The sequence below is a fragment of the Schistocerca piceifrons genome, chromosome 7 (assembly GCF_021461385.2).
Source record: "Schistocerca piceifrons isolate TAMUIC-IGC-003096 chromosome 7, iqSchPice1.1, whole genome shotgun sequence".
NCBI lineage: Eukaryota > Metazoa > Arthropoda > Insecta > Orthoptera > Acrididae > Schistocerca > Schistocerca piceifrons.
In genome coordinates this window covers 72,398,067-72,422,771 of record NC_060144.1, presented here as the reverse complement: position 1 = coordinate 72,422,771, position 24,705 = coordinate 72,398,067, and positions in this window count along the sequence as shown.

Here is a 24,705-nt window from a genome sequence, read left to right as displayed (position 1 = left end):
CCTCCTCTTACCTTAAGAAACGGCATGTTATCATTCTCAGTCACGGTTCGTGGTAGTCTTTTTCTGAAAAATCCTTCTATTTTCGGGTCGAACGAATGACTCCTCTCATTTCCATTGGAATAACTTTCATTTTCTATTTGGGAGATTAAACATAAATGAAACAATGTAAGACATTCACAACTCCTTTCACGGTCTCGTCATTATATTTATTCCTATCTTTCGTATGTGATCAAATGTTATTTGTTTTTATATGATTAGTAAGATGGGAAGACAGAATTACCTTAAGGACGCAAGTGGGTTTAAATATCGACGCAATCACTGATTGTTGGTCCGCAACGAATATAGTGGCAAATGACTGTGGAAAGAAATGTAAGTATTTCAACGTTAGTATCTTCTTCGATTAGCTAAATCTCTTTTGGTTGGACATCCGAAACAAAAGTTCGGAAATCACAGTTTTTTAATAATCATGCTAGTAACACCAATGCCGTCTTCGCTCTACAATTAAAATTCTGTAAAATGCTTTCAAAATACAAGGTTGACACAGCAAACATTTTTATAATAAAAAACTAAATTTAGCTTTGAAATGTATGCAATTAATCTCAGATTTACATCGAATAATGAGCACCTTCTGATATCGATACAGACAGGAGAGATGGTAGGAAATAAGTGTTACAGAAACAAGTCAGTGAGAACTGTCCGTTGTTTTAAAATAAAAACATTGCGAAAATACTGCACTGAGGTTATCATTTCTGCTTCATTTCAGATCTACGCAAGCTATGGAATTTCTTTCTTAACGTTCGATTACACTACATCATATGCTTCCTCACCACAGTTAAACCAACTCCATTTCTCTTGTAACTTACAAAAACTTAATTGACAGTCTAGTAACAGAATTAGATTAGTACTCTTTTCGTATACAATATGTTTCAATTCAAAGAAGATCATGGATCTATCCAGAATTCTTGTCGTCAATAGGCTTTCGATTTCACCTGAAAATTAATCAGGATCTATCTTTTGTCTAGTTCAACGATCGATTCGTTATCCAGGAGTAAAAAAATTCAACTATGCTTTAGATACTAAGGACATTTATTTTCACCAATCGTCTTTATCGTCGACACCTCACTGGATTCCATTATTTAGGTTAAATAGGCAATGAAAAATTACCAACAATTTTGAAACACAAGCTGTAGCAAATGACGAAGTGTAACGGTTTGTGAAACGGATGGACGAAACTGGACACATTCAACTATGACTAAAATATAGGGCAACGATCCATCGGATTGGCTCTTTTCGCCGAGGAGTTCAAGTGAGTTATTGTCTTGATATTTCTTCAATGTCTGGTCAGTGAGCTATTCGTTAGCCACTGGAGCCACATTAGCAGACAATGTAAATATTTCGTAGATGGAATAATCTTCGGAGAAAATTCAGATATAACACTAGTCCATTTGCAAGGAAACATGACGATTATTTTAACAGCACAAAATAAAGTAGTACCTTTTTTTTGCAATTCGCTTTGCCAGATCAAAAGATGAGAACATTTTGATGTTCCCAGAAGAGAGAATGATGTTTGGTGCAAGAAATGAAAATTCTCATTCTCATCACTAATAGTTCCAAACTCAACTTTTTTTCCTAATTGGAAAATTAACACGCAAATGCCTGCGATGTAAACCATATGTTGAAAGAATGTAGGAACACCTTAACTCAATACACAATCTGCAGGAGGCTGCTGATACAACAAGCCAGAAAACTAGTTTTGGAGCAAAACAGTCAATAAGTTGGTGAATGTTTGACATAATCGAAGAATCCTTAAGAATACGGTCACAATACGCTACAACCTAAATATGTGAATGTCAGGTTTTTCCTATTGTAGTAGTGAAACCAAAGTAAAGAATACAACCAACTGGAAGCATGATTAATCTTTTGTATTTGTGGAGAGTAAACAGAGAGTAAAAAAGAAATATCTCAATCACTCTTTGCTTATAAATTTAGTAGTACACATACCAAAATATGTGTATTTAATATGTGTGAAGTTTAACTAGTTGTTTTTCACCTTTCTTCACCTTGAAAAGTGTACACTCATGTTTAATTTCGACTGACATTTCAATAAGTGCTTATCAATACTGGGGGTACTGTTACTTGTTAATAGTACAAGAAACGTAGCTACCGCTATTATGAATGGTTTGACACGTTTTTCTGTGGGCTCGACGGTTAGCACGCATGACGGTGATATGATTTCCACTCTACAGAAATGACAATCTCATCATAATACAGTAGGAGCATGAAAGCCGCCATTTCAGCTCAAGAATTCTTGGTGGATTCATGCTAAGCCTCACCATGGTAACCATGTTTAGCAACATATCCTGTGTGATAAAAAACGGGTAGTACCCGTGGTCTAGGCGTAGCGTCGTTGATTCATAATCAAAACGTCTTCGGTCCCGGGTTTGATAAAGCGTTGGCGGTGGAAGACTTCCGGCATAAGAAGTCAGCCTCATTCTGCCAACGGCCTTGTCAAAGAGGGCGGAGGAGCGGATAGAGGTTCAGGGCACTCTCTTGCCCTAGGGGTGGGAAAATACCCCTTAAAGGCGGAAGAATCAGCAATGATCAACGACATGAGGATGCAGAAGGCAATGGAAACCACTGCATTAAAGACACATAACATGTATCCACAGGACATGTGTCCTGTAATTGAAGAAGTGTCATGATGATCTCTCCATTGGCAAAAGATTCCGGAATAGTCCCCTATTCGGATCTCCGGGAGGGGACTGCCAAGGGGGAGGTTACCATGAGAATAAGATTGAATAATCATCGAAAGGATAACGTTCTACGAGTCGGGGCGTGGAATGTCAGAAGCTTGGACGTGGTAGGGAAACTAGAAAATCTGAAAAGGCTCAATCTAGATATAGTAGGGGTCAGTGAAGTGAAGTGGAAGGAAGACATGGATTTCTGGTCAGATGAGTATCGGGTAATATCAACAGCAGCAGAAAATGGTATAACTGGTGTAGGATTCGTTATGAATAGGAAGATAGGGCAGAGGGTGTGTTACTGTGAACAGTTCAGTGACCGGGTTGTTCTAATCAGAATCGACAGCAGACCAACACCGACAACGATAGTTCAGGTATACATGCCGACGTCGCAAGCTGAAGTTGAACAGATAGAGAAAGTGTATGAGGACATTGAAAGGGTAATGCAGTATGTAAAGGGGGACGAAAATCTAATAGTCAGGAATACAGAAATAGAAGTCGCTGAGGAATGAAATAAATAGGAAGCGCAGGGAAGCTAAGACGAAATGGCTGCAGGAAAAATGTGAAGACATCGAAAAAGATATAATTGTCAAAAGGACAGACTCAACATACAGGAAAGTCAAAACAACATTTGGTGACATTAAAAGCAACGGTGGTAACATTAAGACTGCATTGGGAATTCCACTGTTAAATGCAGAGGAGAGAGCAGATAGGTGGAAAGAATACATTGAAAGCCTCTATGAGGGTGAAGATTTGTCTGATGTGATAGAAGAAGAAACAGGAGTCGATAGGGGATCCGGTATTAGAATCGGAATTTAAAAGAGCTTTGGAGGACTTACGGTCAAATAAGGCAGAAGGGATAAATAACATTCCATCAGAATTTCTAAAATCATTGGGGGAAGTGGCAACAAAACGACTATTCACGTTGGTGTGTAGAATATATGAGTCTGGCTATATACCATCTGACTTTCGGAAAAGCATCATCCACACAATTCCGAAGACGGCAAGAGCTGACAAGTGCGAGAATTATCGCACAATCACCTTAACAGCTCATGCATCGAAGCTGCTTGCAAGAATAATATACAGAAGAATGCAAAAGAAAATTGAGAATGCGCTAGTTGACGATCAGTTTGGCTTTAGGAAAAGTAAAGGGACGAGAGAGGCAATTCTGACGTTACGGCTAATAATGGAAGCAAGGCTAAAGGAAAATCAAGACAATTTCATAGGATTTGTCGACCTGGAAAAAGCGTTCGACAAGTGCTCGTATTAAGAACGGTGTAAGACAAGGCTGTAGCCTTTCGCCCCTACTCTTCAATCTCTACACCGAGGAAGCAATGATGGAAATAAAAGAAAGGTTCAGGTGTGGAATTAAAATACAAGGTGCAAGGATATCAATGATACGATTCGCTGATGACATTGCTATCCTGAGTGAAAGTGAAGAAGAATTAAATCATCTGCTGAACGGAATGAACAGTCTAATGAGTACACAGTATGGTTTGAGAGTAAATCGGAGAAAGACGAAGGTAATGAGAAGTAGTAGAAATGAGAACAGCGAGAAACTTAACGTCAGGATTGATGGTCACGAAGTCAATGAGGTTAAGGAATTCTGCTACCTAGGCAGTAAAATAACCAATGACGGACGGAGCAAGGAGGACATCAAAAGCAGACTCGCTATGGCAAAAAAGGCATTTCTGGCCAAGAGAATACTAATATCAAATACCGGCCTTAATTTGAGGAAGAAATTTCTGAGGATGTACGTCTGGACTACAGCGTTGTATGGTAGTGAAACAAGGACTGTGGGAAAACCGGAACAGAAGACAATCGAAGCATTTGAGATGTGGTGCTATAGACGAATGTTGAAAATTAGGTGGACTGATAAGGTAAGGAATGAGGAGGTTCTACGCAGAATCGGAGAGGGAAGGAATATGTGGAAAACACTGATAAGGAGAAGGGACAGGATGATAGGACATCTGCTAAGACATGAGGGAATGATTTCCATGGTACTAGAGGGAGCTGTAGAGGGCAAAAACTGCAGAGGAAGACCGAGATTGGAATACGTCAAGCAAATAATTGAGGACGTAGGTTGCAAGTGCTACTCTGAGATGAAGAGGTTAGCACAGGAAAGGAATTCGTGGCGGGCCGCATCAAACCAGTCAGTATACTGATGACCAAAAGAAAAAAAAAAGTCCGCCGCCAGTATGTAATGCGGGCGTGTTTAGTGGATGTCACGACAGCTGAAGCCGCCAGAATATAAAGTGGCGAGGAATATTGTTGCCAGAAGAGAAAGCGCTGAATGAGTCGGTCACAAGAGCTCAGTCAACTGGTGACTGGATGTCATGTGAGTAACATATTCGTCGTGGACATGTCAACAGTCCAAATGGTTCAAATGGTTCTGAGCATTATGGGACTTACGTTCTGTGTTCATCAGTCCCCTAGAACTTAGAAATACTTAAACCTAACTAACCTAAGGACAGCACACACATCCATGCTCGAGGCAGGATACGAACCTGCGACCTTAGCGGTCCCGCTCCTCCAGACTGTAGCGCCTAGAACCGTTAGGCCTCCCTGTCCCGCTGTCAGCAGTCCAAAGCTGAACAAGTCGACTGTTGATGATATCATTCTCTAGCGGATATGCGACGGAAGAACCACAGCTAAACTGAGATCAGGAAGACCACATGTACTGACACTCTTCAGCCGTCCAGCATTGCGAAGATGGTAGCAAAAAATCAGGTGAAATCAGAGGAACGAATCATTTCTTAGTGAAAAAGTGCTACCAGCAGTCTAGCTATTATGATGACTGTGCTTAGGGAGTTAGTAAGAACAGAATACATTGATCATGCAGCTGTTTATAATCCACACATTTATGCAGTCAACATTTTGCGAAGCTTCAGGTCATGTAAATACCTACGTCACTAGACTAGATGACTGTAAACGAGTCGTGAGTCACGCAATACTCTATGGCAATCCAATGCCAGTGTTTGATTTGTGTGAATATTTTGTCAACTTTACTTGCTACCATGTGTAGTGCCAATAGTGAAGTATGGAAAAGACGACGTTATGATATGAGAGTGTTGTGTCTAGGAATGGTGCATACTCGGTTCGCTAGACAAACAATTAAACCTCGTATTAATGGGTCTTCTTACAACAAGACAAATACTTTGATTACACATGTGTGTCGGAAGCAAACGGCGCCACACAAAATCAGCTAAACTGCAGCGACTGTTGACCTCTGTCTGTGCTACCTGGGGATTTCTAATGAAGAGACTACGATGCATCACCTAACGAAGTGGCTAATGTTGAAGCTGCTATGAAATTGGGCCCCCACCAGTCGGGCATGGCTCTTATGTCCTGTTCACCAACGTGCCGCTACCATCGCGTTGTCGTCGTGGTGGGAGGTCGGTCGGCGTGTGATTGGTTGACCTCTTCTCAGAACCGTGTTTTCTCTGTCGTTCCCGACTGGCGTGCCGCCGTCGACTTTACGCCGTAAAATCTAAAATCTATCCCCCGAAAGCGATGAACCGAACCGTCGTCGTATATGAGGCATGACCTTGGTGGAGCGGGGGGGGGGGGGGGGGAGACAGGAGAGTGGATGCAGGGAACGCCATATTTCCGGTCGTACACTGCCAGAAGGATACGCGTCCACCACCTGAGGTCCATACCAAGATGTAGAAGATGTCGGCCGCTGCGGCGTAGGCCGGTCCAGCTCCATCTTTAGGACGAGAAGGCCAGCCGCAGTGGTCTAGCGGTTCTAGGCGCGCAGTCCGGAACCGCGCGACTGCTACGGTCGCAGGTTCGAATCCTGCCTCGGGCATGGATGTGTGTGATGTCCTTAGGTTAGTTAGGTTTAAGTAGTTCTAAGTTCTAGGGGACTGATGACCACAGATGTTAAGTCCCATAGTGCTCAGAGCCATTTGAACCATTTTTGATTTAGGACGAGAGGAGGCTGAGAAGGCGAAGGCTTCGTATCCATGGTGTCGTCCTGCAGTGTAGTGATGACACCCTCTGGCGGTTGCTGTAGCCGAACTGTTCGAGGTTTCCGTGAATCGTGGGGGAAGAGCGACAGAAGGATCGCCGTGCACGTGACAGTGGCGAATTTCATTGCGATGTCGGCGCTGCAATCCATCTGGGCCTGAAATGAGATACATGCAGTCGCCAAGTCGACGAAGGAATTCGCCTAGCGTCCACCGTCTGCTGCCGTCAGCAACCCTGAAAACCACAATATAATGCGGCGCGAAGCGATACTTGTGGCCTTCCTTCGGCGCCGGATGCTGAGGAGGGCAAAGCAGGTGGAGCAGCTTCCGAAGGCGGCGGCCCTTAAGCAATTCCGCCGGCGATGTTCCATGCGGAGTAGGTAAATTTCGGAAACAATGATTATTTGCATAAGGGTTGGCAATGCACTCCTTCACAAAGCAGCATTTGTGGCGAATAACATTCCTGAAATGGACTGGTTGCCCAGCTTATCCACTGGCTATAACGTCGACTTCGCTTTAGTCTCTAGCGTCCAGCATCATAACCTCTAATTTCGTAGCTTGAGGAAGAACGGGCTGCTGTTCAACCACCGACATTCGCAAACTTTACTGAATGTATCCATAGTAGTGTTCAAGCTGTCATAAAGACGAAGGGTGGACTCACCTCTTATTGAAGTCCGCTAACAGGTGTCCGTATACTTTTGATCATACAGTGTAGAAAAAGAATGTCTTGAGGAATTAGGGACAAAACATGTTATTTCGACACCACCAATTACGACACCTGTATCACAACTCCAACTGCTACATTACAGACATATTAGTTTGCAATGCACTGCCAAAGTTTATGCCGGTACCTGCATGCCAAGTCATCACCACATATATCTAAAAATATGCAAGACTTCTTCAAAGATCAACAGGAGCCCGTATGTTCGTTGAAAAGACCTAGGGCCAACAGGTTTTGTATAAAATTTCGCCTGATGAAAAATTAATCAACTCAAAGGGCACGCCGGTCGCTTTGGAGCGCTGTAAATATCGTGTATCCGCTACATGGCGATACTGTGACCCTCCACTGATGACGTAGTTCGTGCAAGTGGTGTATATGTATATGTCGCTATATGGATTCAAAATAGTTAAACGTCTAAGGGTGAATGTCAGGTTCTCAGAAAGAAAGTGTTGTATGTGCCTGATATTGTCCGATCGTTTAGTGTCTCAATTTAGACTTTCCATCGTGTCTACAGTGAATGGTTTACCACTCGGAGCATCGCAACCAAGCGTTGTGTCGTAGTCGTAAACAAATCCCAACAGACTGAAGCCAGATACAAGTGCCACGGGTTCGCAATGACTATCGAAACCTAAAAAGTTCGGAGTCAGGTGCCCCACAAAAGAGTGATTCAGCGCTGCACATGAAGATATGTCTCCTCAGTGAGCGAGACAACAAAGAAACTGTACAGTGGCTAGCTGGAGTCATACAGTGCAGTCCCACTTTTCAGATGATGCAAGGTGTCAAGTAGCCCGACGGCGTTTAATCCCGTGTGAGAGGATTGTGTAATTTAGACCAACAGCAGGATAGGGGTGGTGCTTTTCGTAATTTTACTTGGGCCCACTCATCCCGATAATAGTAAACAGGAACAAGGTTGGCCGGCTGCTGTGGTCGAGCTGTTCTAGGCGCTTCAGTTCGGAACCGTGCTTATGTTACGGTCAAAAGTTCGAATCCTGCCTCGGGCATGGTTGTGTGTGGTGTCCTTAGCTTAATTAGGTTTAAGTAGTTCTAAGTCTAGGGGAGTGATGAACTCAGAAGTTAAGTTCCATAGTGCTTAGAGCCATTTGAACCATTTTTGAACAAGGTTTTCTACTTCAACATTATTAGAATGCAAGTATTGCTATCTATTCTACACCTTGAAGATAAGTATTCTGTCGACATTTTCGGATTCCGAGGTGACAGCAAGATCGTTTAGAGAGTTACACTCATAATTTGCGGGTCTGACAAACACTCAAGAATGGTAAGGCACCAAAATCACCCGATCTTAGTCCCATATAAAACATGTGGGCATATTTGGAACCCCAGATGATACGTAAAAACAATCAACCAACAGATATAATCGTCAGTGACTGATTTCATCTCGAAATGGCGAAATTTTCGACTCTCTTCCTCATTTAGTTGATGCTACTAGAGGTGGTGACGACTCTATCGATTGAATAATGTTGTGTCCTTTGAATTTAGCTGGTCGGTTACCTGATCGGCAAGATCAATTAGCACACACCACGTACTGTTTGTGGCCTCTTATGCATGCAAATTGGTGGTATCAACCAGGGCCGTAGTAAGACCTTCCTTGATCTCATGTCACTAGTAGTGGAAACTCTGATAGAAGGACGTGTCAATTTCTGAAACGAGAGTCCGTGATTTAAATCATTTGAGTGTTATTACGTGAGTAAACCGTGACAGAAAGTTCATTTCAGTCACGTATCTTCTTGTCTGTACGTTTGTACACACGTAAGAATATGACGATTTACGTACACGGTCATTAGCCATCTCAGTGGGAACCTTTTGTATCACGCCCACCAACTACAGGGCGGACATTAGCGATACTGTGCGACCACCATAATCACCTGATGTGGTACCTAATGAGTCTCTTGTGAGTCTCAAGAAACGGCATATCCAATCAACCAGAACCAATGTCGGAATGTCTTTACTGCTACTGAAGAGCTCGTTAGATGTTACGCTCTGCGAAAGACTAAAATCCACACCTGGTAACAATACAGCCAAGTCGCATAGCTGCTGCTCGTAATGTGAATGGCCGACCTACACGGTACGTAAACATGTAATTGGAAACTATATGAAAAAGGAAACTTTTTTAGAGGTTTATTGCATGCAAAGAAAGTGACAAGCATTTGAGCACGTAGATGATGGATGTCAATCTCAATAAGCGCGTTCTCGGTCCATTACCGCGTCGTCTTATCAAATATTTAGATTGCTAAAGTGAATCAAGGTTTAGGCATAGTCTCAGGGGGCTTCCCCTCGACATGTGACTACGACTGTAGTGCTTTTCGTGGAAAAAAGGCGTAGCTGCATCACTATATCTAATAGACGTCGCACTGATATGCTTTGACAGTGAATTTATGAAGAAGGCGCAATTGCTTCATTATACTCACGAGAATTTAAATTCATCCCTATCTCGAAGTATGATTTCAAGAATTAGACTAGCCAAAGTGGTGTATCAAGCGATGTAAGGTCACTGCAGTACGTACAATGACGTGTATAATTTCACTTAATTTTATTTCTGTGTCATAAATTAAAAATTAAATTTACTAAGCATGAGAAAAAGAGAGTGCCAGAGATGCTGACAGTGTCTATTTGCGTCTTATCGTACAGTTGATAATGCTAACTATCTGTATAAAAAAGGTGGTACCTCGAGCTACACTGAATAAATTTGGAATGCACTACTACTGAGGTTCTCTAATCTCGTTTGTCTTTGAGGAACTAAATAAATTATTCACTGTGTTTCTGGGTAATATAAGGAGGTTATGAGATGAATCTGTGATTAGTCAGAGACGTGAGGAGCGAGGGCGAAGCGCAAATCTGCTGAATGATATTAGTCCCGATTTACTAATGGAAACAATAATGAACTCGTGAGATGTTCGTGTCTATCGTTCAATCGACAACTAAATCATTGGAGGCGGAGCATAAGCTCGGGTTAGGGTAGGGTGGGGAAGGAAATAGGTCATGCCCTTTCGAAGGAACCATTCCGGCATTTACTTGAAGTGATTTAGGAAAATTCCAGAAAACGTAAATCAGATTGGCAGGACGCGAATTTGAACCATCATTCTCCGGAATGCGAATCCAGTGTACTAACCACTGTGCCAACCCACTCGGTAACAATGATAAAAGAGTGCTTAAATGTTGTAGTGTGGTGTTGCAAACTGTGGTGTAGACCTATTAGTCGCAAAACATATCGGGAAACTATGAACGGACTACACACTAATTATCGGAGTTCGTATGTGTACACAAATATTCCTAAGACTATGTTTACATGTAAACGTGCCTGTAAGCGATATACAGGGTGACTGCACTCTAGCAACAAACTGTCAGCAGTAGTTGAGTGGTCTTTCATAAGTATATCGTTGTATGGGAGGCGAGGTATCCAGTAACTCCTTACAGACAAACTGCAGTTCGTCCAGTTTCTTACTTACTCATTTCTTTGTGTCTGTGCTGTGTGGGATGTCGGTTGTGCTGTTTAACATATCACTAGATGCAAAAATTCGATCTATGGCGACCTACGGAGGATAAAAGGATCTGACATCATCAAGCAAATTAGTTTAATTAAATTATTACGTCAACACAACGGAAACGTCTTTCTGAATGATAAATAATCGCGATGGTCACATCAAGTATGAAAATATGGGTACAACACCACGCACATTGACTTATTAATGAGAGTAGGGATCATCTCATCTGTAACAGAAACAAGTGGTCACTACAACAATAGGTTTAATGTAGAAAAACAAAACATGTGAGTTAACTACTGAGATAAACAACTGAACACTTGAAACTTGAACAAGGGGTTCTAATGGTGAACTCTGGTACCGCGGGCCGCGGAATTTCAATCCGCGCCAGACGTCATGGACGTCGAAGACCCCTAGAGGTCTCTGCACTATCGCGCCGTAAGCTGTGGCGGCGCGCGCCTCCTGGCCCGCTTTTAGTGTGAGGGTGCCACAGTGGAACACGTGGTTCCAGCGGCCAATAGCAGCGCCCCCGAGAGCGTACTTAAGCGCCTGCCTCTCGCTCAGCCAGACAGTCTAATCTCGCGTATGTCTGTGGACACATCGCCTCGTGTAAGACAGCTTACTTACTTTCTTGTTATGTGTACGAGTCGACGTATTGGTTAGGATTCCTTGTGACTCCGTTGTTCGATCTTGTTGTTGTTTGTTCTGTCCATCGTTCGACGTGTCCGCCCTCTCCCGTTGTTGTTCGCGGGCCTCTTCGCGAGTCCAGCCGCCCTTTCCGTCATTTCAACCCCACGACCGTCCCGGTCGCAGTTACAACAGTGAACTATAATCTGGATACAGCTGTGTGAGCACTATAAATGCAAGGTCTTGTGAAGAACACACGAATAGGACCAGAGATTGTTGAAACGCACGCTAAACACGCTGCGCTGAACAGGTAATAGGATTGTCGAAAAGGCCAAGGGTTGAGGTCAGTTTCTGCTTCTAATTGTCATTTATTGTAATTTAGCAACTCTTTCATGGCTGAAGGCCTACATCAAGAAATCTTAACAAGGTAAAAATCCAATTAAGATAACAATAAAATAATTAAAAAAACAACACACGCAAAGTGCAATACAAATAGCTAAGGGCCACAATTAATTTCAATAATTTTAGAGTATATTACCATAGACCTTTAAAGGCAGAAGGCCAACAAGAAATCTTTAAAAATTCCAAAATTCAATTAAGATAGCAATTTAAAATCCAAAAAGGCAACATATGTAAGGTGCAACACAAATGGCTGAGGGCCACAATTAAATTTCGAAACTTCAGAATATATTATCATAGACCTTTAAAGGCAGAAGGCCAGCAAGTTTAACAACAAGAAATCTTAAAAATCAACAAGATAAAAATCCAATTAAGATAGCAACAAAATAATATAAAGAAACAACATATGCAAGGTGCAACACCAATGGCTGAGGGCCACAATCAAACTTCAAAATTTCAAAATATATTACCGTAATCTTTAAAGGCAGAAGACCACAGTGATTAAGCTTGAAAGATAAATTTAAAAATTAATTTTTGCATCATTTTAAGAAATAAACAGTAACCATCAGCCTAAAATTTAAAATAGCTGACAACAGATAATGAAACACTAGTGGCACTCAGAAGGCCTCCAGGAAGGTCGGTCTGCCCTCGTTCACTTGGTGAGACAGGTGGTGAGCCCAACTACACTTGATCCGTCAGAACCCAACCAGGAGATAGTCACGGACCGACCGTCACAAAAACTTGCTTCCCATCGCTCAGTACATGAGAACCCCAACCAGCAATGTTAAAAACATGATAATCCACAATGGAGTACGTATTAGCTGTCACAATTGCACACCATGTTGGACAGCGACAACAGGTGAGAAAAGGACGCTCCCTGAAATTACGTTAGTGGCCGGGGGAGTTAACCAGAGCACTAACGGCCAATAGGCAGAAAATTCCGCTGGTAAACTTGAATTTGAAGCACGGTAATAGTTAACTCGCTCAAAGGAATACTGCCTGAATTTACGTCAGTGCCCAGGGCACGTAACCGGAACACTAACGGCCACAAGACAGAAAATTCCACTGGTGCACTCAAATCGTAGTCGACCAAAATAGATAATTGCACCGCATAGCGGAAATCTCAGCACTAGAACCACTCGGTGTTGCTCACCGAAAAACCTCCCCAACAGCAAACCACCGAAGCGAACCACCACAACATGAAATGACGTGGCTTGGGTAGTTGAAACCACTACTCAACGCTGACGCCCTGAGTCTTCGAACCTCGACGCTCGTAGCGATCGGACAGCTCCACACACGCTCCGACACTGCGCAGGGGCTGCCAGCGGCTCCAGCCGACTTCCCTCGTCCGCAACAACCGACCGAATGCCTCCAGACCCCCTTGCCGGAAACTATATGCACCAAACCGAAGATGGTACACGGTGCAAATATCGATACACATCACTGCTGCCACACGTTGAAGGAAGAAGAACCACGGCGTTACCGCGGCAAGGGCGGGAAACCAAACACAGACAGGCAGCGAAGTTCACGAAAACGCATAGTTGGGAGACAGCACAGCTGAGTTGTAAGCATGGTTATTAAATTACGGAAAAATTGATTCAAACACTAATGAGGTCGGTAAAGTGCATGTTTGAAGCAACTAGTTGTCTGTGAAGGATTAAAATGGAATAACTGGCTCCTGGAAAGTATGAACTAATGTCTGATGCGTTCGGAATATCGACTTCAGCTCTCTCTCCGGGCCTGATATTCATTTGAGGACATAGTTCTGTGTGACCCTAATGATCACCAGTTAGTCCAGCAACAAGTCTCATCTGTATAATCTCTAGCAGCCTCGTATGTCTTCAATGCTACCACTCTGAAAGTTTGCTGTCCCTGAGAGAGGAGGATTGCTGCCAGGCAATGATGACGATAGGAGTGACGAGTTCCATTAAGTAAAACGTAAGTAATTATGTGAAACACTCACCTACACTTGCCGATTTACGCTGTGTTTAGCCAAAAGAGCCACAGGGCGGGTAGGGCAGGCAGGAAGTCGCTCCCACGCCATGGTAGAATTTCAAAATAGACCCTTGAGACGCTCACCTTGTGGGCACAGACGAGAAAGAGCGTGGTCCACTCGAGTAGAACACTGGATTCTGATTTCTGGCATCGCTCCTGAGGAAACTGAGAACCACGCGCTACCCTTTGGAAAGCGGCACCTGGCTAAACCCTTTATCTTCTTCAAAGGCTTCTTTGAGAAATGGTGTGTTTTCGGCTGGGAGATGGCTGTCCCGTCGCCCACCAAGCGTATGGTGATGGGGGAACTGAATGCTGTATTGGGTGCCTAAGCTGACACGTAGCCATGAATTCTAAACATTTTAATGGTATCCTGCTCGTGGCATCTTAAGCCCGCAGTCCCTATACCATGCTAAAAAAGAGAGGTGGAAGTAAGGCAATAAACAAGAGAGCCACCAGTAGTACAGAATACAATGTCAATTTGGATCAGTGTAACAGATAGGGTACTTCATCAAAATAATGACAGAAATATTACGAAATACGTTGCGTGACAGTTTCGGAGGAAAAAGGTTATGCAATATAAAATCTTGGTTACGAACAAAATGGATGTGTATGACGTTATGCCAGGAGTCATCTATAACATAGGCCTATCGAGATCATTTTTGGATAAGGATGTTTTAGTTCTTTTTTTCTTTACACGTCCATTGTCTGCTCAGTATAGTGCCATGGCTGACAATGTTGGACCTAGCGCCATGGTAAACACCCTGAAAACACACAGGCACGTTTCGTAAAAGCCACCTCACATTTACACATAAATACTTGTACAATTGGATCTTTAATTGTGGAAATGCGTATTAATTGTAAGGAACACAAAATGTTACAGTGCTACACAGTCACACTTAATAGTTTTATAATATTCGTGTATTGGGGCAATGCCATTATAGACTCAGACTTAGATGGCTTGTTGTTAAGATCCACTTACACTCAATTCAATTTACAATAGCCGGCCGGAGTGGCCAAGCGGCTCTGGGCGCTACAGTCTGCAACCGCGCGATCGCTACGGCCGCAGGTTCGAACCCTGCTTCGGGCACGGGTGTGTGTGATGTCCTTAGGTTAGTTAGGTTTAAGTAGTTCTAAGTTCTGGGGGACTGATGACCTCAGAAGTCCCATAGTGCTCGGAGCCATTTGAACCAATTTACAATAAATTGCTCTATCCCTACTAATAACCTTACTGCACCAAATCAGTCACTCAAACTGAACCATAGCCACATAATATAGGATGTTGCACGGAAGAATAGCTTTTACTCAAAATCATGTGCAATAAATCACATCGAACAAAAAACTCACAGTGTTTCACACTGTAAAAATGCGCGGCATATTCAAAAACAGGAATGTAGCAAGTCAAATCGAGCAGTGAAAGAATCAGAATTAAAGAAATACATATCTGAAAGAAGCTAGCCACAAGAAAATCAATTCCTGTCACACTTCGGTTATTGTATGCCTGAGTATCAGCACAATTCTTTCAATTCTAAGACGCAAACTTACAGCCAATTAAAATGATGAAAACGGCTACTAATGCCCTCGATCACTACTCACATTTGTGTTACTGTATGGATGATATGATGTGCATATCCGTAAATGAGTAACCTATTAGCAAAATTAGTTAAGACAGCATCAAGCGTCAGAGACACAAACATAACGTATCTCCAAAAATGACATATTTTTAAGTGCTCACAAAATGTAGCACCTGTGATGGGATGCATTAAAAGTACCATCTTATCAGGTGCAAATAATATGCACCACCACTAATGGCGTGCCTTAAAATGTTGCAGTAATGCACATGAAGCCTAATGGCGCGTCTTTACAAAAGATATTGGTCGGAACTAATGGAAAGTCTTTGTCCCTGAAATTTACAGAAAGAGAATTACAAAAATAACAATCACTTCAGTGTTCTTTTTGTCACACATGAGGAACACGGAAACGATACATATAGTGTCTACAGTCTGAGCATATCACCTCGTGCTAGCATGACACATTTCAGAAGTTAAAAATCAATGGTTCATGCCAATCATACACCTTGACTGTTACCAGTGTGCTGACTATCATAGAATTTATATGACCCTAGTTTGCCCCTTACAAGAATTAGTCCTTCTCTTCGTCAGTAGCAGTGTCCACTTCCATGCAGTCCAACAACTTCCATGCTATAACATTTGACCGGTCGTCAGTAAATTTGTCAGAACTTTCATGACTCACAAGAAATGATTTGACGTTGTGGCAAGTGTCGTTAAAATGCTTATTCGCCATATACGCACAAACGAGAAAGACGACGTGGTTAATAGCAATATTCTGCATGTTTCTGAATAGCCTAACTTACAACTGAAGCGCATAACAATAGTCCATGTTCGTTGACATATATGCAACATCTAAATGTGTAGTATAATTCAGTGGTGCCTAACGGTTCATGGAAAGTTCCTTGACTACACACAGGTGTGCTTATGATTCAGGTCGACTAAAAGCTTGCCCCACATTTACTTTGCCGCCATGGGCTCGATAAGCTCCGTAGCGTCATCCCATACGCTGTGGAAGAAATGGGTCCCTGCCTGTAATAAAAAGGTTGGGAGAAGAAATTCATATCACCTGGCGCCACTGGAAAAATTCAGTCTCTGGATGAGCTTATAAAACATGTTATCGCACTGCGTGCAGCTACACCTTAAAAGAATGGCCAGTTTCATAATAAGCCCCACGACAGACTGTTTAACATTCGTCTGCATGCCACCACATTCCATCAATTCTCATCATCCTGTTACACCAATATGATTCTGCATACATTATTTGAGAGTGGATAACTACCTGAATGTCTCGCACGGTTTGTTACTCTTAAGAAGTTCGCATTCGATCTCGATGGTGCGAACCTTTGTGATTATGTGGCGTCGTACGGTGTTCATGGTGCAAGTTTATGGTTTGTTCTGAACATTTGTGAATGTCGACGATGTCGACTATGTGAACTGTAAGCCATGCATCCCATTTAAGGCAGATATCTACACCTCCCGGACACTAATTTTCCGTCGCCCTTCTGATGCACATGGTGAGTCATTAGCAGGCAATATTTTTCCTGTCATAATTGTTAACACAACATTTTCAAATGAGCCTTACTAAAGACTGAACATCGAACCTCTCACTCCAAGGGTTCCTTCTCAGTCAAGGCTGCCTCAAAAATGGTTCAAATGGCTCTGAGCACTATGGGACTCAACTGCTGTGGTCATAAGACCCCTAGAACTTAGAACTACTTCCTAACCCTAACTAACCTAAGGACATCACACACATCCATGTCCGAGGGAGGATTCGAACCTGTGACCGTAGCGGTCGTGCGGTTCCAGACTGTAGCGCCTTTAACCGCTCGGCCAATGCGGCCGGCAAGGCTGCCTCAGTTCTGCTGGCGTTGGCTGTGACCTAGAAACCCTCAAACAGGTTACATCATGAAATTGGGCATACAATAATTAATTTCCACATAAAACCGTTATCCATGACCGTCACATACGAAAATATTGTTCTAAGCAGTCTCGTGAGAAAGCAGTAATAATTACGTATCTGTGACCTCAAAAAACATGGCCTTTGATATTCTAACCAAACACTCAGGCTCTTCGTCCTTCAAACACTGTGAATTGTTTCAAATATATACAAACATGAGTATGGGTTCGTATCCCAGAAACGGTTTACGTCAACGAGTTCAGGCTTCTCTTTTACTGACTCCTCTCAATCATCTTTCAGTTTAAATATGGCTTACACTATACACTTGGGTAAAATGACTTTGAAGTAGACAAGCACCACGAACGTAAGTTTGATGACATCATAAATCATAAGGTTTTCTACGTAACTGCTCTCATTACAATTGAAAAATTCTTTACGCAATCAATTACAAACACTTTTACCGGTCTTCATATGTTATCTCTGTTTTTCACGTTAAAATGGTCTTCACCGTGGGTGATACAACAGCTGTAAAATATCTTAATTAGCATGACATGTTCTTCCTCTGGACCTTAGTAACATCCCCTGCGAACAGTATACCCAAAAGTACACCGGTAATATTACATTATCAGTCGGTCGGTCACACATACCTTTACGTGACTTTCAAAGCTGATCTTTCCTAAAGGATCGCACAGTGTCTCTCGGTAGCGACGCTTTTAGTCACAGATACACCAAAAAGGCCCACAAACTCGGTGCTCCGTCATGCGTCGCAAAACATCGCAACCTGGGTACCGTATGGCTGTCGGAAATCATCACACAGTGAATCCAATTACTGGCCTCAAATTATCGGGAGAATTCACCCGAACGTCTTATCCAAATGACTTATTACTGTAATTCTTTCACTACAGCTTCATCGGCGTGAATCCCACCGAGAAGTCATCCACATACCCTTCATCAAAATTCCTTAACTCCTCTTTCCTTTTTCTTGGACCATGGCTATGTAAACTGCTATTTGTTACTTAACAATGACGTTAAGATGGGGAATGTAGAATCTACCTGTCGATTTTCGACGTCTTCTGGCCTCAGTTTTTAGTATGTCATCATGTGTAATCTTCTTGACTCGGTATGGCTCACTTTACACAAAAAATTATGGTTAATAAATCTGTTATTGCGTGACCTCCTTCTTGTTTGCAGTATTACTCCATCACAACTAGCTATTCAGTTATTTTGTGGTCTCTTATCTTACCAAGCCAGTATTTATTTTCTGAATGCAACTACATGTTCACATTCCAACACTTCAGTGCTCAGAAACGCTCCTATCACACATACATTACACAAATTACCTCCCAGTTACGTAATTCCTATGCTTCTTCCAATGCACGAAATACTTCCGAGTTACTTAATTTCTAAACTTCCTGAGCTTACACTAACTACAACTTCTTAATATGCAAAGTGTGGTATCATACAAAGATCGCAACATCATTCCGAAGTCGGCGAAGGACATCGATATCGCAGACAATAGCTGCAATACGCAACGACGAATGGAGGAGGCAGAAGAAGCATTATCTCAGATGCAAATGTAGTCTTGCAAATGTTGAACATGGCACTTCAAGAGAACTGCTTGTTAAGTAGTGCATCAAGTGATGCTTCAGTAGTCAGGGACAGTTTTAACTATCAGCCACATCTGTATCAATAGATTGCATCACCTTAAGTAAATCTTTTCATCATTCATGTAGTAGAGTGAATCAATATTTAATCTGTTGTAGTTCCCATGAGTCGTTCATGAAAAACCACCAGCTATTTCGCGATGGTTGTAATTTCATCTGGTCATAACAAAACGAATGTTCCTGCAGATTCATTTCGTCTAACGGCAAAGTATGACACTCAGCTGTCGGGTAAGTCTCGGTAACTCAAAATTTTCTGATGGGTTTCTTCGGGATTTTGGCCCCGTATATCAACAGCTTCAGCTCCCTCCCTTTTCTGACCATCGTGTCCTCTGTGATTCCACCTATCATCTGTTCTATGTGGCTGAATCCACGAATTACGCTGATTATTTCTGTTCCACCGATTACCCTTTTTTTGAGGTGGATGTCTCTCTTTCCAGTTCGGATTCGGTGGCCCATATCGTGGCGAATCGTTGTGACTCTGTACCAAATGTACTGGTTCTCCGATGTCGGTTTCCCGATCGTGGCCAAGTTCACTGAGCAGAAACAACAATGTGTCTGCAACGTCAATACCACGACCTAATAATGCAGTGTCTTTTGAATATGGTCCGGGAGTTTGGTTTGGCAAATCCGCATCAGCTCCTTTGCCTCAAATGGTGCGTGCGAGACCTGGATTCTCCTGACCATTTCTCTGAATTACTGAGTCGGACTTCGCAACTTCGAAGGTGCGTAAGGCTCCATCAGTAAAATGTAAATCTGTCTCTTTCCTGTTTTTCGTTCGCCCAGAATTCTTATTGAAACGCGTATTTAAAATCTTCATAAGTATTGCAGTTTGGTGGGAGCACGCGCATAGTTGCGGCTGCCTCTACACAATGATATATGCTAATATATAAAGTTTATTTTATAATCCGCGCAACAAGATCGAGGAAGACAGTCCTGAAACTACTCAATCCCTATTTAAGGGTGTAAACTGTTAATCTGTCCATAAATAGAGCGTACTTTCGATCGGAAACAAAATGCTTACTTTCATCGTCCACGCCCTGATAATTTGTTTACACTGACAGAGCTGATTGCACGTTCACAATAGGTAATGCAGAATCACCACGTACTGGACAGAGTCTATCTGTTAATTTTCTCAATTCGTCGTCCTTTTTGCTCCTATCTTCTCCGCTCATCACCGATTCGATAACTGTTTGCCGAACCTCTATTTCGTTCACTCTGCTTAATCACTCCACCAACGCCTCACTATTGCGACAGCGGATATCGGTATCAATTTCTTTAAAATGAAACAGCACTTTTATTTCTTCATTATCTTTCAAATTAACTGGGATAATCCTATCCAAATTCGGGTCATTATGTGATTTATATTGCTACACTGGCTTCTTATCTTAATAAATGTTATGCGTGACTACATGCTTCCATTACTTAATTTTTTGTACGTCCTCTAGTAACTGAACAGTCGCGTCTTTCACTGCTTCACTTACCGTATCCATCTTATTTTCGGCGTTGCTTGTGTACCTCGATGATCCCTTAACACCTTCCCCGTTTTTTGTCTAATTATTCCATTCGTTCGTCACACTCTTGTGCGTACCTTATAACTGTTGTTCTAGACTCTTAAAATGATCACCATGTTCCTTGAATAGCTCTTGAACTCTTAAAACTTTCATAATTTTTATCGTCTTGCTTCTTGAAATTTTTGTCTACACTTCTGAAATTTTCGTCTATCTTTTTGTCCATTTATATGAAACATTCGCGTGTAGTTTTCAAATCGTCAAGAATGATTTTCAACATGTTAGAAGTTGCCGGTGAAGAAAAATTTGGAGCGCCCTCGGCAAAACCGTTTGTCATGATTTTGTGGGCACAGGCTACGGAATCCTTCATTGGCTGCTTCCTTTAACACCTCTGCCTTTGATTCTTCTACACTGCCATGCACGTTATTTTCTTTTCCGTCTACCGCCAAAGACTCGATTATGCTGCTTTCTTTCATATCAGAAAGGTGCGAAGTACCTTGTTCGAACTCAATGCAGCTACAGAGTGACAGCCGAGTGGTCTAGGGCGCAGCAGTCACGGACTGTGCGGCTGGTCCCGGCGGAGGTTCGAGTCCTCCCTCGGGCATGGGGGTGTGCGTTTGTCCTTAGGATAATTTAGTTGCAGTTTGCTTCTTCCGGCAGTCTTCCTAGGATGGTTTGAATGTGTAGATGCTGTGTGTGGATGCAAGAGGAGCTGGCCGGATTTCGCCAACAGCTGAATGCGCATTTGGCTAGGGCCAGTCATCTCCAGGCTGCTGCCTCGTCGTGTAGCAGTGGCGCGTCACATGGGACAGTTCGGGTGTCACTTGTCTTGTTCACGGGTTCTGCTTCCGAGACACGTCCTAATGCAACCGACGCGGTGGATCCGCCCTTACAACTGGGCGAGTGGTGGAGGATAATACGTTCGAGTCGTTCGAGGTGGAGGGCCAATGAGGAGGTTGGCCGCCTGGCCAAGTTCATTCACCCTGTGACGGGACAGGTTACCGCTCCTTCACTACGTCCGAGTAGGCACATGGGGTTAGAAGTTTACTGGGTACCGGGAACTCACACGTAAGGCACGTTGTGAAACTCTTTAGGCAGATAAGGGTTTTGGCCTGGAAAGGAAACCAGTTTACAAATGGTTCAAATGGCTCTGAGCACTATGGGACTTAACATTTATAGTCATTAGTCCCCTAGAACTTAGAACTACTTAAACCTAACTAACCTAAGGTCACCACACAACACTCAGTCATCACGAGGCAGAGAAAAATCCCTGACCCCGCCGGGAATCGAACCCGGGAACCCGGGCGCGGGAAGCGAGAACGCTACCGCACGACTACGAGCTGCGGACAAACTAGTGTACAGACAGTATGTCTGCCGGAGGGCTTCATCCGAGTTGTGGAGGCGGCCTTGCCTGAGGCTATCGAGCGTGCAGGGTGGAGTCGTCTGCAAGTTGTTGCTTACGTCCGCACCAACGATGCCTGTTGCGTGGCTTCTGACGCCATGTTCAGTTCATAAAGGTGACTGGTGGAGGTGGGGAAGGCTGCTAGCCTTGCATGTTGTGTACAAGCAGAACTCACATTCTGCAGCATTGTTCTCATAGTTGTAGGAGTCCTTTGATTTGGAACCGAGTGGAGGGTCTCAGTCAAAGACTTTCTGACGGTCTTCGCTACGGACTTCTAGGCATGCGTTGTCGGGAAGGGCGGGTAAGGGGGGGGGGGGTGTTTTAGGCTTCCCCTTGATAGATAGGGGGTGCACTACACAAAAGAAGCAGCTACTCGGGTAGCAGAGTACTTAGTAGTTATGGAATGCACATGACAGTCTTTTAGGCTAGACGGTACTTTGTTCTGAGGAACACTTGCCAGTCGAAAAGCAGCAGGGGAGGTCAAACGGTGTACAGAATAAAGACACTTTGACAGTCAAAAGTCTATCAGTAAACTGCCGAAGTATTTTTAGTAAAGCTATCGAATTTACTGCCCTCCAGGAAAAATCTCTCGTTCAAATTATTCTCGCTGTCGAGAGCTGGCTGAAGGCAGAGGTGGAAAGCTCTGAGGTATTTAGCGAGTTGTGGAATCTGTATTGGAAAGACAGATTAGACACAATAGGAATGGGAATATTCATTGCATTTGACAAAAACGTTGCCTCTATTTAACTGTTGGATGTTTTTACTGGCCACCCTATTCCGCTGTGACAGTTCCAGAGTCATTCAAAAGTGGTCTACCATCAGTAACGCGTGCTTACCTGGATCAAGCAATACTAACTGGAGGCGACTTTAACCTGTAGAGTACAGACAGGGATTTCTACGAATTCAATTCAGGGGGTGCAGGGTAGACAGTCATGCAAAATTATTTTGAAGACATTTTCTTAGTATTGTCTTGAGCAGCTAGCTCGGCAGCCCACACGCAATGGAAATAACTTAGCCCTTGTAGCTACAAATAAGCCGGACCTTATCAACAAGGTCACTGTGGAATCGGGTATTAGCGATCATGATGTCATTATAGAAACTATGATTACGAAAGTTAATAAATCAGTCAAGAAGGTTATGAGAGCGTTTCTGCTTGACAGAGCAGATAAATAGTTGTTAGCATCTCAATTAGATAGTGAGTTGACATCACTTAGTTCCAGTAAGATGGACATAGAGGAATTATGGGTAATGTTTAAGCAGATTGTAAATCGTGGTCTGGGGAGTTATTTTACTACTAAGTGGATAAAATATGGAAACGATCTGCCTTGGTTTAATTAAGAAAGTTGCTGAGGAAGTAGAGGCTCAGTTCAAATGAGAACGCACAATTGACGAGAAGCGAAGGTTAGTAGGGTTTCGTGCGTCCATGGGAAGATCTGTGCGTGAACCATACAACTGCCACAACCACACCTTAGAAAAGATCCAGCAGAGGACCCGAGAAAATTCTGGTCCAATGTACGGCTTCCATTCAATTCCCTTGTTGACCAGTCTGGTGTGGCAATTGAAGATAGCACAACGGGAGCCGGAGTTTTAAATTTCAAGTTCACGAAATCGTTCACACAGGAGAATGGTAAAGGAGAATCGTACCATCGGACTTCCGTATGGACCACATAGAAATAAGCGTCCCTGTCGTAGAGAAACAACTGAAAGGTTAGAAACCAAATAAATCATCGGGTCAGGATAGAATCTCGGTTCATCAGGGACGAGGGTATCGTCAGCAGTGCCTCATGAAACTGTGATAGGACCGTTGTTGTTTTGCCGACAGGGTGGGCTGATGATACCGTGGTGTACGGTAAGGTGTCGAAGGTGAGTGACTGATCAGTGATGTAAGAAGATACAAGACGACGTAGACAAAATTTCTTGTAGGTGTGATGCGAAAAATGTAAGTAAATGCGAATGATTACGAAGAACAAACCTCTAACAATCATATATAGTATTAGTAGTGCACTGACTGACACAGTCCAGTCTTAACGTTGCAACCGATATGAAATGGAACGAGCGTAAGAGAACTGTAGTACGAAGGCGAATGTTAGAGTTCGGTTTATTGGGAGAATTTCAGGAAAGAGTGGCTCATCTGTATAGGACATCGGATACAGGAGGCTGGTGCCATTTATTCTTGAGTACTGCTCGAGTATTTGGCATCTGAACCGGGTCGGGCTGCTAGGTTCGTCGCCGGTAGGTTCGAACAACACGTGAGTGTTACGGGGATGCTTCGGGAACTCAAATGGGAATCCCTAGAGGGAAGGCGACGTTCTTTTCGAGGTACGCTGTTGAGAAAATTTAGAGAATCGGCATCTGAAGATGACTGTCACACAATTATATTGTCGACACCATACATTGCCCAAGTAGTGGTACAGGATACCTCCGCCACTCACCGTTTGGTGGTTTGCGGGGTGTCTATGTACATGCATATTAGTGGCAAGTTAGCGATTGACAGATTGACTTGTTTCTTCGCTGTCTGCCGTACTCATTCTCTTTAAACAAAGTCGAAGAGCATTGGTTTATCTTGGCATACCCAAACACTGATACAAAGTATAAACACGTTCCACAAGTAACCAAAATCCTACCTCGTATTTCACGAAACACAGACACTAACCTTACAAATACATCAAATATTACCCAAAACTTCGATGAGGAAAGCTTAGGACAAAGGTGGAC